The sequence below is a fragment of the Podarcis pityusensis genome (genome assembly GCF_964106645.2).
Source record: "Podarcis pityusensis genome assembly, chromosome: 11".
In the NCBI taxonomy this organism is placed as follows: Eukaryota; Metazoa; Chordata; class Lepidosauria; order Squamata; family Lacertidae; genus Podarcis; species Podarcis pityusensis.
Window position 1 is genome coordinate 43,340,037 of NC_138036.1, and position 14,185 is coordinate 43,354,221.

Consider the following 14,185-nt stretch of genomic DNA (forward strand, 5'->3'; position numbering starts at 1 on the left):
GATGAATGTATTGCCAAGGATGTTGTTTTTATTTCAAACACTTCAGGTTTTGGACAAAACGGAGTGCTTTCAGAAGTGGCAGAGAGACATTTCTAAGTTTGTCTGGCAGGGCAAAAAGCCCAGAATTAAGTTTAAGATATTAACCGATGCAAAACAAAGAGGGGGCTTCGCCCTGCCAGACTTAAAGTTGTATTATGAAGCCGCAGCGTTTTGCTGGCTAAAAGACTGGCTACTTCTTGAAGACACTGATGTGTTAGATTTGGAAGGGTTTAACAATGCCTTTGGATGGCATGCATATTTATGGTACGACAAGGTTAAAGCAAATAAGGCCTTTAAGAACCATATTGTCAGAAAATCATTGTTTAATGTCTGGACAAAATATAAAGACTTGCTGGAAAATAAAACACCAAGGTGGCTTTCACCTTTGGAAGCCAAGGCCCGAAAAAGACCCAATATGGAGGCTAAATGGCCAAAATATTGGGAAATACTAGAAAAGGAGGGAGACAATTGGAAATTGCAGAGTTTGGAGAAAATGAAAGACAAAGTGCGAGATTGGTTACATTACGCTCAGATTAAAGAAGTTTTTAAAAATGATAAGAAACTAGGGTTCCAGGTGGAGAAGTCGAAATTGGAAACAGAATTGCTAGAACCAAAGATTAAGGTACTCTCAAGGATGTATAACTTGCTGTTGAAATGGAATACACAAGATGAAATGGTTAAATCGGCTATGATAAGGTGGGCACAGGACATTGGGCATAATATCATGTTTGAGGACTGGGAGAGGTTGTGGAGTAATGGATTGAAATTTACTGCATGTAACGCTCTGAAAGAAAATGTAATGAAAATGATTTATAGATGGTATATGACCCCAGTCAAACTTGCCAAAATTTACCACCTGTCTGATAATAAGTGTTGGAAATGTAGAGAGTGTGAGGGAACGTTCTTCCACCTCTGGTGGACTTGCCCTAAAGTGAAGGCGTTCTGGGAAATGATTTATAATGAATTGAAAAAGGTATTTAAATATACCTTCACTAAGAAACCAGAGGCTTTCCTTTTGGGTATTGTCGGCCAAGGGGTGGCAAAGAAGGACCAGACATTTTTTATGTATGCAACAACAGCAGCAAGGATACTTCTCGCCAAACATTGGAAAACTCAAGATTTACCCACACTGGAAGAATGGCAGATACAACTGATAGACTACATGGAACTGGCTGAAATGACCGGCAGAATCCGTGACCTGGGAGAAGAGAGGATTGAGGAGGACTGGAAGAAATTTAAGAACTATTTACAAAAGTATTGTAATTTGAGTGAATGCTAAATAAGATGCTAGATTAAAATAACTGAGCACCACTAAATTTAGAAGTTTTTAAGAAAATAAGTAAGACTGTGAAAATTTAGCTCCTTCCGAGAATTATAAGATTATGAAATATAGAAGGGATATAAGAATTTAAATAAGATGATAAATTGCTGACAAAATGTTACAACGATGAAAGTGGGAGCGGGAGATGTGAGGAAGTCCAAAGAAAATGTGAAAATATGTTAAGATAAATGTTATATTGTTCATTATGTTTATTTTTATTGTAAAACCCAATAAATTGCTTTAAAAAAAAAAAAATAGAAACACTCATCTTACAGCCTTATTGTTCTCCTTGGGATTCGTGTGATTTCAAAATTAGTCCTGGACTATCTTAACGTATTTCACTGGGTTTAGGACACAAATTTTAAAGTACCAGTCAGTTTTTAAATGAACTCTTTAAAAGCTTTTCTAAGAAGAAAGCTACAATATTCTACTCAAAGGTCCTGTTTCCTTCAAAGAATCCAACTTTTAAAAAGTTATGAGAGCAGATTAGATGTCAGTAAGCAAAAATGTGACCAGCTCATGATTTTGCATCCCTGAGTCATCTTGCGTGAGGAATGTTTGGAGAGAAATAAATAGAAAAACCACCAGAATGCCTATATTACACAAATCCAATTGAAAAAACACATAAACGTAATAGGCCGTATAGTAACAATTGCAAAGTTATTTACAGTGGTACCTCAGGTTAAGTACTTAATTCGTTCTGGAGGTCCGTTCTTAACCTGAGACTGTACTTAACCTGAAGCACCACTTTAGCTAATGGGGCCTCCTGCTGCCGCCGTGCTGCTGAAAGACGATTTCTGTTCTCATCTTGAAGCAAAGTTCTTAACCTGAAGCACTATTTCTGGGTTAGCGGAGTCTGTAACCTGAAGCGTATGTAACCTGAAGCGTATGTAACCCGAGGTACCGCTGTATTAGAAACTACTTTTCAAAAATTAGACACAGCTTCTCATAATGTCAAAATCAACTTCATGACATAATATATTAAAAAGTAGCTTTTCAGTTGATCACCAAGTGCAGTATGTACAACTGGATTTGCATAATATAGGCATTCTGGTGGTTTTGAGAAATAAATAGCAGCAGCAACTAGAATTCCTACTGTAAGATGCATTTAATTTTAATGAAAATCAAAGTCTTTTGGGACATGTGCAACATGGTGTGGTCCTTGAGGATCTTTAGATCATGACTGTATCTTCTTTTCAATAAGTTCAAGCCTTGTTCCTTATCAAGTAAATAATACAATTTGCTACTTCCCAATTAGTCCATTCACTTCTTTTCATAAAACCTCTGAGACTTTATCATAGTATCATAAACCTAGAAAGAACTTCGAGATGAATTTAGTCCAACTAGCTTAAATAGGGTTCGAACAGATATTCCCAGAGGTCTCCAATATGTTTGACCTTACCATCCATTGCTTTTGTTAATACTTATTGATCTTGGTTATGCAACAAATTATGATGAGGGCAAAAACCAGCAGGGAAGAGAGAGGTCATTATCACCTGGAAATCATCAATTTTTAAAGATCTCCATGCATTGATCATATTTTCAACTTTCTACCTTGTTGCAAAGACAATTGACCTAATAGGGGAACTATTGACTTGACACACAGTTATACTGGGAAGCCAACAAAAAGTAGTTAGAGTTTCAGTGGCTTTTTTGCTTGTAAGTCAGAGTAATGACAAGCAAGCGAACTAACTCAAAGGGCATGCCCTTTCACGTACACAGAGAATTTACACACCTGAACTTTTCAGCACAAAAATTATCAGCCTCCTCGCAATTATTTTTGCATTATTTAAAAGATACACTTAAAGCTGTGTATAGTTTTCACCTCAGTCTTTGGCAGAATTGTGGGTCTGAAGTGAAATCTCAATACAACAAATTATAATCATCATCATTATCATAAAGGTTTCATTGAAAAATATTTCTTAGCCTCTCTTTATCAAAAGATTTCAAGGTGGTGTACAAAAGGGTGAACAAAAGTATTCACATATCAAATAAATATTGCATTAAAGACACAACACATAAACAGGAGAAGGGGCAGACTAAAAATACAAAATTTAAGGAGCAGTTCCAACTGAAATGTCGCCCAGCCAAAATGCTCCGGCTGATAGGAAGATCTTAACCTGGCATTGAGAATAATGTGCTATTGGTGCCAAATGTGTCATTGCCAAAAAAATTGTAAAATGGGTGTGCTATTCCAAAGGCTTTCTCCTTTGAAATATATTATGTGCCCTTGGTAAAGGATATCTCAGGACATGGCTAGAGTGGTAGGGTACAAAACTGCCTTGGACCTTAAAGGTGAGTATTACCAGCACTTTAAATGGGTCTCAAAAGCTAATAGGCAACCCATGTAATTCTTTCAAAGAAAGCCTGTCTTGCACCAGTCAAAATTCTGGCGGCAGAATTCTGCACTAACTGAAGCTTCTGGGATAGCTCAGTTAGTAGAGCATGAGACTCTTAATCTCATGGTCATGGGTTCGAACGTCACGTTGGGCAAAAGATTCCTGTATTGCAGGGGGTTGACCTAGATGACCCTCATGGCCCCTTCCAGCTCTACAAGTCTATGATTCTATGATATTTCAATTTTGGCCCCATGCACAACACATTACTGTATCCTAGGCAGGAAGTTACCAGACCATTAAATTGCTATGCTGAAAAATAGTTTCAGTCCTTGCAAAATGGGATTTGAATGTTATCATGCCCAAGATGGAGGGTGCCCCTGAGTAAAACGTGAAGTGCAACAACATTCTGAGAGTTAAAACTTTAAAATACTCTTTCCTGCTTTATTCTATCTCAAATAAGTATGTTATTGAATGGAACCCAATGCTCACACAAAGGGATTTCAGCCTCCTGTCCTTCTCCATGCAGTCCTTCTGTGGTTGAGCCTACGTTTAGTGCACACTGGAAGCTGCCTAACACCATAATTTCAGCTGCATTTGCACAACAGAACATCTGCAATTGTTCATACTGCAGATGCACTCACTAATAGCATAGTTTTTTCCCCTTTCTTTATATTTCCCCATCTTTAAATTCATCTCTGCATTGCACATGATGAATGTCTGTGCCAAAGAAGCAATTTCCCATTGTGTAAATAACCAGTGCAGTAGATGGAAGTAATCCTGAAGGCATCTGTTGCAATTCCCCTAGATTCTATAATTTAAAAAGCTAGATACATGTGATACCATTAGATATAATATTACATTCCCAGACTTTCAGAAATCAAATATTAGCTGCATTATCTTTTACATTCTCTGGAAATTGTTCCACGTGGGCAGATGATAGATTATAAAGAGCCACACAAGCTAGTTCATGCATAAAATAGAATTGTACTTATTTCAGCAGGTGAAACTTCTCTGTAAGACTTTTAAAGCCTAACCCGTGGGTAGGTTGTAGATAAATTCATTTTTTTTATGGGTTTTGACTGAGTCAGACCTAAACATGGCTATTTTTAGTTACTTGCTTTTAGTTCCTATCCAGTCATCTTGAAAGAGTGGCAGAATTATTTATCATAAATGAATATCTCTACTGCAGAAACAGATTCTTTAACAGGGTATCTTCCATTGAAATGTACTCAGTACATTTATTGTGAAGGGCTTTGGATTCACAATAAATGCTGAGTTGGATCCAGAGGGACTTCTCTAGATTGAACACTACTTAGGCCCTGGAGATCTGAATTCATTTAAAGTAGCTAGGCGTTCCCTTACTACCTTTTTTGCTACATTGGACTACAGCTCCCTCCTTGCATTGTTTCTTGTGTTTTCACCAGTTTGGGCGCTGCTTTTGTTTGGGATGAAGACTGAAGCAAATAAGGTGTCAAGCAGTTCCGCCTTCTGTCTACCCAATATCATTTCTCCATCTTCTGCATGCAAGGCACCTACTACTTGCTTGTCTTTCCTCTTGCTTTGAACATAGCCAAAGAAACCTTTGAAAAATATTTTTAACCTCCCTTGCAAGCCTGAGCTCATTCTGAACTTTGGCCATCAGACCTTCTCCCTGCAACTGGTGGCTACACATGTATACTCTTCCTTTGTGATGTCGCCTTTCCACCCGTTCTTATACATTCCCTTCTTATATCTCAGCTCATCTGTAAACTCCTTAGGTGCCTCCCACTTTTCTTTCTTGTTGGAATTGTCTGTGTTTGTGTCTTCAATATTTCATCTTTAAGAAACTCTCATCCATCTTTGACTCCTTTCACTTTGAATATTTCTGACCATGGGACTTCTCCAGTAGATCTTCCAGTAGATCCTTAAGTTTTTTTAAAAAATCAGCCTTCTTAAAGTCCAGACTGCATGTCCAACTACATTCAGCTTATCACTTCCTTTCAAGGTTCCCTGTACTTTCGCTTCATTGATCAGTTGCTCTCAGTTGGTGACAACCAGGTCCAAGAGAGACGACTCCCTTCTTTGTGGCCTTCTGGTCACAAGAGCTTCTTCACCTGCTGGATTTTTTCCATTTCTTGGTCCACTCAACCATTGTGAAGAGGTGTGTGTGAATCTGAACTTATGATATGGTTTATCTCTGTAGATCATGGCATGACTATTTCAGTTTTGTAGTATTTTTGTAATTATGTAATTCTGAAAGCCTCCTTGAACATAGTTTAACTATGGACAGACAGCAAAGAAACAAATAAAGATAATGACGATGATGATGAATGGACAGAAAGTACCTGCAATTTGTGTGATTGCTTTTCTAGGCTAGTATGATTGCACAGTTCATGTGGAATGTCAGTATGTTCCTAGGGATCACCAAGTGAGGGTTGCTAGGAGTATGAACTGGCACATTCTTTCTAAACAGATAGATTTTAAGGCCCAAACCTTCCTAGAAGCTACGCCTGTTGATCAAGATGCTCTTGCCATCTAATACCAGAAGTGCACATACACTGGTAAATTGAAGCTGCCAGAAGTTTGGAAGTGGGTTTTTTTTTCTTCTTCTCTGTCCTGCTTCTCTTTTTCACATTCTCTAGTTGTTAAAAATGGAACCAAACAGGGCAACCTAAGCCAATGAGTATTAAAGGGCTCGAAGTCTGCATTGCAAAGAATCATTAGATAGGTCTGCTGCCCTGAGAAGTTCATTAGGGAGTGTGCCTCTGAAAAGGGGTGCTTCAGCATATACTTTTGTAAATAATGATGATGTAAGTATATCTGATATTTTTTTAATGACACTATTGCTCCACGCTAAATAGGGATAAGCACTGTGCCACAGTGGCAACCTGTTAGTTCCAAAGTGTGAACACCGAACAGAGCAGACCGCATTATCTTTTGCTGACACAGCCTGGTTTGTTTGCTTTTTTCCAGCTCTGAAACAAGATGCTGCTGCAAAGAGGCACTGCGTGCTCTATCAATCATTTTTGACTACTTAGTTGCTGCAGCTTTAGATGTTTGCCTCTATTTAGAAAAACCCACAATTCCTGAACCAAATCAATTATGTCTTCAAGTTGTGAACAGCATATCTGATTTCTTATTACCAGGGCTGAATATGAAATTACACAAGAAGGGTACCACTATTTCTGCAACAGTGGGGCAAGTGCTGCCTCAGTCAGGAACTGTTCTGACTATGAACTGTCCTTCCTGACTACTTCGGAGGAAAAGGCGAGGCCCTGAGTCCCCTCTATCATCTGGGCTGGGACCACCTGTCATTTGGTTCCTCTTGCCTAGAAGTGTCTCCTGCAGTGACCACCACACCTGGTCATCATGCAACTTTACTATAACAGTTTGAAAGTGCTGATACCCAAAGTTTGCTTACTCTTCTCTTCCCTCCCCAGTCATTCTTCCTTTTGTACCATGCATTTTGTTTCTGCAGCATTTTGTTACATTATTTTGAACTATGAACTCTCCTGAGTGCTTTGGCAGAAACGTGTTATATCAAGATAGCGAATAAATAAGGAATCAGAATATTGTGCTGGCTGTATCACAATGGATAAAAATCTCTGTTGTCTGGGATGGTGACAGACAGGCAAGAAGGATATTTCTTCACCTCTTGTGTGCCTGCCTATTAGGTGTAAGCACTTTCACTTCTTGAAGTGTCGGAGAGAGAGAAGATGAAGAAGCTGTGTTAGTTTATGGTTCTGCTGAGCTCCTACAGCTATTGGGTGGTAGGTGTGGCAAAGGTGACCATATACCTGCCTCCTTACTCTCCAGACTTGAACCAAGCAGCCCTTCAAGCAGGCAACTGCCCTTTGATGGCCCTTTACACATATGACCATCTTCTAGGAAGGACAACACACGGTGGTGCTACTCCCTAAGGCCTAAGCCTATCTTGAGCAATTCATATGAGCTACCCCAGGATCCGTCCCCCATTGTTTTCAGTGCTGCGGCATGCTCAGCGCAGCGTAAAGCCGAGACTTCTTTTTGGAAGTAAGTCAGGTTTGTTAAAAGACAAGGACTGCATTAACTGCATGGCGCCTCCCTGCTGATAAACGATATTGAATGACAGTCGTCTCTCGAGAGAAATGAATTTCAAATCCCATTTCTCACCCTGTGCATATGTTCCTTTCCAACTGTCTGATAGTTTCCCTGGTAATGAGGGAAGCATCTTCCTGATAGTGCTCTAAAACAGATTGCATTTGCGGGGCAGGGGTGGAGGGAAACCTTCCAAAACCTTCCAAAATGAAGAGGGAAACCTTCCAAAATGAAAATGGGAAGACCCCATTTTTATGCACTGTGAAATGATGCTGTTAGTCTCCTACTTTTGAACTGAAAACAAAAAAGAGCAAGCATTACAAGAAATAGTTTTTATGAGTCCTAATGGCTGCTGCAACCCCCCTCCCCTTCTTTGTCATTCGCAGGATTTATGAAAATGTTTAACACCTCGGGAGACCAGCTGAGTACAGGAAAAAATAAAAATGCTGAACAGCAAATGGTGAGTTCCCTGCAGCAGCTGAAAGTAGATCTATAAATAGAACTGCAAAGGAACAACCCTTCTGTGAAGGAAGAACCCTTCAGCAACTGCGGGAGGGAACCTCCGACAGGCTTTGCATTCTAATGAAGGAATGGTGTGAGGGGGAATGACTGCAGATTATTTTTCTTTGAATAGGCAGCGCAGCAGATGTGCATTTTATTTTCCAGTTTAGTGCCTGTTTCCACCCCCCAACCACCACCCTCCCCCCAGAACTGGGGAAGAGGGAACGATAAAAACATCATTAATTCCAACACACAATATGTCAGAAGCAACGTTTCCCTAGGAGGGAAAGCGGGGACTTGGCACCCGTCATCTTAAGCTTCTCCTTGTAGCAGATATAAATTCCTCGTTTCTAACGAAGGAGGATTTAACAGGGTTTTCACTGTAGCGTTTTCTCCCGGTGTGTGTGCTGGGAAAGGGACCCTCATGCTACCCAAATAAATACCTTTGTGAATGCATTTGGTTTCCTTGGTATTGCAGAATTCGATCACTGTCTCTGGTTCTACCAGTGATTTCTCCTGGCTCCCAGAGTGATGTGTTTTGCACGTAACGGTGAGCACAGTGAAAATGGTGCAAAATAACACAGAAAGGGTGAAGCACAGCTTTTGTCTCAATCCATAGCTGCACATGTATCCCACACACAGAGTGGTGTTCTGTGTGAGCAGAGCATCTCTGGGAGCTGAGGTAAATTCCTTGTGTTATTGTGTACAATTGTTCTGATCTCCGCTTGAGTGAAGGAGAGAGACCTTGAGGCCTCTACCTCCACTGCCAGCATCAGTGTGCTTCTGAAAACCAGGTGCTGGAAAAACTGCAGGTGAAGAGGGTGCTGTTGCTTCTGATCCTGCTTGTGGTATTTCCATAGGCATCTGGTTGGCCACAGGATCCTGGACTAGATGGGCTACTGGCCTGATCCAGCAGGCTCTTCTTATGTTCTTCATTGGCACGGGAACGCTGTGTATGCATGAGTAGATTATTGAACCAGTGGAACAGGTTGGAACCCTAAAAGAAGGAACAGTGAGGTACAGGAGAATTTGGAGTCAACATTACACCCTGGATAGTGTGGATACTAAAGGAAGGTCAGTGGTAAAGCACATGCCTGGTATGTAGATGGTTCCACTTTCCGGGGACAGGGATGCTCCTACTAAAACACTTTGGGGGCCTTATAAAGTGACATGCTCATTTTCCCACTCCAAAGCACCAAACCAACTTGGATCAAATGTTAGTAATGTCTGTATATACAGTGGTACCTCAGGTTACAGACGCTTCAGGTTACAGACACTTCAGGTTACAGACTCCGCTAATCCAGAAATAATAATAATAATAATTTTTATTTATACCCCGCCCTCCCCAGCCAAGGCCGGGCTCAGGGCGGCTAACAAGCAGTAATAAAAACAAGTTGAATGAGTACAACTTAAAAACAAGATTAAAATACAACATTAAAATATTGAAACATTAAAATATTAAAATGCAGCCTTGGGTTAAGAACTTTGCTTCAGGATGAGAACAGAAATCACATGGTGGGGGTGCGGTGGCAGTGGGAGGCCCCATTAGCTAAAGTGGTACCTTAGGTTAAGAACAGTTTCAGGTTAAGAATGGACTTCGAGAACGAATTAAGTTCTTAACCTGAGGTACCTATGTGTGTATGTATATGTATGTATCTGGCACTGTGGGTTAAACCACAGAGTCTAGGACTTGCCGATCAGAAGGTCGGCGGTTTGAATCCCCGCAACGAGGTGAGCTCCCGTTGCTTGGTCCCTGCTCCTGCCAACCTAGCAGTTCAAAAGCACGTCATGTGCAAGTAGATAAATAGGGACCACTCCGGCGGGAAGGTAAACAGTGTTTCCGTGCGCTGCTCTGGTCCGCCAGAAGCGGCTTAGTCATGCTGGCCACATGACCCGGAAGCTGTACGCCGGCTCCCTTGGCCAATAATGCGAGATGAGCGCCGCAACCCCAGAATCGGTCACGACTGGACCTAATGGTCAGGGGTCCCTTTACCTTTACCTATGTATTACACCTATGCAATGGTGTGTGAGCGGGTGGGGAATATTCTGCTTGGAGAATGACTGTGCTTCAGGGCATCTTTTAAATTCTGATGGCGTCAGGTTCCCAACATTCATAGAATGCACAATCTACTTAGGGATTCACTCTATGAATAGAACATATGATCTTTTATTAATCCTGGGCTGTTCTGGGCTAACAGGCCTTGCACACCAACCAAGCTGCATTTAAGGGAATGGTGTTTGTGTCGCTGATCACACTCTGTGGCCTGAAGCTCAAATGCACAGTCCTCTAAGAATTGCATCCACACAAACACCGTTTAAATGAATGGGAGCAGCGTAAGAGCAGTATTTTTCAATGGCATTTATGCCAGTATGAATAAGTCCCAATCAGTATTTTTTAAACACCTGGCAATCCTCTCCTATTTGCTTCTTAAAAACTCCTAATCAACAAAGTAAGATGGAAAAGATGATTACTTGATACACATTCTAAGCATAAGAGATTTTAATGTGTTGAGCAGAGAGATAAACAGTCCATTTCCCGAAGTCTTCGTGGTGTTTTGTGGCAAAACTTTTACCTGTGTGCGATCAATATCACCACCACAACAGTCCTTTTTTGAAGATGAACAATTCTGTTGTCAGTCTAGGGGGTTTCATATATGTCTGAAAGGTATAAGCACGAAGGTGTTATCTTGATGAAAATGTTATGAAAGAGGCTATTGAAGCAGCATTTCAATGCTGGACATGTAAAATGCAAAAAATAAGCCCCTTGAGAATGATAGGTGGGAATTGGGGGGGGGGGGGAGCCTGAGAGCGCAGTAACAAGTTAGGCAGTGCCTGTAACATGGCAGGGTGATTTCCCCTCTGCCTTCTAAAGGATTGATTATTCCTTTCAGGTTTCAGCAAACCCTCAGATCTGATTCTTATTGACAGCTGTGACACGTTCCGAAGGAGACCGTTTCTACCACTTGCAAACTGCTGTGCACAGCAAATACCTTTTCTAAGCTCAGCCAATCTCTTTGATTTTTCTTTGAGATTTTGCCTACCAACCCAATATTTGGGAGGGGGGGGGGAAAGTACCCTGGCAAATCATGTTTATTCTGTGCTTTGCCAATACAAACGTTCCTGCTCATTGCAGACGGAATTTTTGTTGTTGCCTGAGAAAATGGAAAGGAAGGTACATACCACGGGATAAATATAGTAAGATTGCAAACGTGTATAGTGAGATCCAATTAAAAGAGGCTGCAGTCTTGATGTCAGGCTTGACTTCTCTGTACTGTAGAATAGAGGGTCAATAGCCATTCCACTGAAATGGAGGGCAGCACTTCAATTGATTTTAATAGATTGGGATTAGACCTATAAAACCTAGCTGCACATTTATCTCAGAATGAAACTTAGCCCGCTAGTACCTAATGGGATGGACATGCAATTTATTGTCCTTGTAAAAGGACAATATGAATCAAAACTGTATCTGTCCAATTTTAAAAATTCAGAGCCAGATGCAAATTTCTCTCTATTGCAGCTTCATTCAACTCAGCCTTGTCCAATTTCTGAGATTTGGGGCTGGCTAACTGCAATTAAAAGGTTAGTTTGCAGTTTGGACCTTGCTGTATAGTTTCAAAAGCAATTTGCAGCACAGGATGGAAGATGATCTGTTGAGATTATCAGTCTATGTATTGGCAAGCAAACTGGCTATCTTTAATTCCACTCCCTTATATAGTAACCTGGGATAATGATTTAGCATTTTCTTTATGGTAATGAATAATTTAGATTCTAAATAGCAATATGTTTCTACATAGCTACATCTTCCCCTTTTGGATCTGTGGCGTTTAATTAATTTTCAGCCAGTGCTATCTAGAAAGCTGTGGTCAAAGTAAATAGTGTTTATTTTAAGAATTCCACTTTTAATTGGCTTTCTCATATATATATTTCTAATTAGCTACTTTACATGGTAATTAAACACAGAAGTAAACTTGGTATGCCATTTTGGTGCATTAAAAATGAATGATTTGTCATGCTTTGCAGACCAAAAATTAACATAAACCTGTGGGATAGATAGCTTTCTAAAGAAATGCAGGGGAAGGGAAGGAAGGGAAGGAATGATCTCATTGCCAAACTTAAATAAACATTAAAAATCCAGTAAAATGCACGTTAAGAATGAAGAATGAAGAAACAAAGTAACTCCCACTCATAGTAATATGCTCTAAAACACTCCATTAGAGAATATTGTTTAAAGTGTTATGGTGCTATTACCTTGAGACTGGAAATTTCTCATGCAAGCAGCAGAATGATTGCAGAGATATTTTGATAAAATTGGCATATTGGGAGTCCAGTTCAATTTAGCTTCCAATATAGTTAGGAATGCTGTTTCTTTGCAGTTGCAACAATCAAGGTTCTCACTAAATCTCTGTAATATTTAAACCTTATTCCCCCCTGTTTGGTCTTCCAAGCATTGTTGATATTACCTGCTATTTATTGCAGTTCAGTGTCAGTCTTGGCTGTATATAGCAAATGTTAAGGGCAGTCTAAAAGCAGAAATAAGAAACAGCTTAGCTGTCTTCTTTCACTTTGCCACTCCAGACCCTCCAAGTGTCCCTATTTTCCGGGGATGTCCCTGATTTTGAGAAGCTGTCCTGGTTCTCATTTGATCCCGGAATGGCCCACTTTTCCTTAGGATGTCCCTATTTTCATTGGAGAAATGTTGGAGGGTATGCCACTCTGATGAGCTGATGGACACATATTACCTTTTCCTTTTAATTCCCCCCGCCTTACTGCTGTAGTTCCATACTCATCATTGAGTACAGTGGTACCTCGGGTTACATACGCTTCAGGTTACAGACACCGCTAACCCAGAAATAGTGCTTCAGGTTAAGAACTTTGCTTCAGGATGAGAACAGAAATCGTGCTCTGGCGGCGCAGCAGCAGCAGAAGGCCCCATTAGCTAAAGTGGTGCTTCAGGTTAAGAACAGTTTCAGGTTAAGAACAGACCTCCGGAATGAATTAAGTACTTAACCTGAGGTACCACTGTAATGGGGAAAAATGTGTTGATACATAAGGTGGAATAAATCAGATGCCTGAATCACTGTTTAGCTCCTCGACCTGATAGCAGATATTCTGTGTGTCTGGCAATTCATCTCCACAGAAATGTGGCAATGGACATAACAGGCCATTCTGCTTGTGGCAGGCTGAGGTAGCACATTAAGGAAGGCACAACACATCTATTAAGCTTCTTATTTTTAGAGAAAAGAGGCACAGTTCAGATGAGTAGATTTGTGAGGAATCACAAAAGTATTAATTAACATATTTCCCTCATCCACGAAGAAATGCATGTTTGTACCATTTATTACCAATAACTATAAAATATCAAACAATCTAAAAACAAAAGTACAACATACATCTAACCATCATCATAATAAAACAACCATTATTATGGGAAGCAAAAATTTGAGCAAGCAGCAAAAGAGGCATTTCATAAACCAAGGAGATAAATAGCACTGATATGCCAATCCAAGAAAGAATACTCAAATGAACACCTTTTTAAATCACCAGGTTTTAAGCAGGCACCTAAAGAGCTCAGTAGACACCAGCTTGGGAGGGCATGCCACAAGGTGGGTGCCATCACTAAAAAGGCCCAACTTTTTACTGCTCACTGCATTCCAGATGGCTGAGGGATCTGGAACAACGTCTGGGATGATGAATGGAACATGCAGGAAAAAACATGTTGAAGAAGGCAGTCCTTAAGATTTCTAGGTCTCAAGCCGTTTAAGGGTTTTTTTAAAAAAAGGTTTGAATCATCACCTTGGATTGAGCAGAGAAACAAAATGGCAACCAGTAGAGATAAAACAAACCACTTCAGTCCAATCATGCAACTTTTTATGAGATATCAAATTAGGATCTGAACCAGCTGGTGCACAAACTCTAGCTGTTGTTTGTC

The 14,185-nt window shown here is 40.3% G+C and overlaps 1 long non-coding RNA gene across 1 annotated transcript in view; it reads right to left on the minus strand.

The window, feature by feature from the left end:
• Positions 1-10,738: 10,738 nt before the first annotated feature.
• Positions 10,739-14,185, minus strand: part of LOC308458492 — a 101,590-nt gene continuing 98,143 nt past the window's right edge. The window contains exon 3 of the long non-coding RNA XR_013977479.1: positions 10,739-10,914. This is a non-coding gene — a long non-coding RNA (uncharacterized lncRNA). The remainder of the gene's footprint in view (positions 10,915-14,185) is intronic.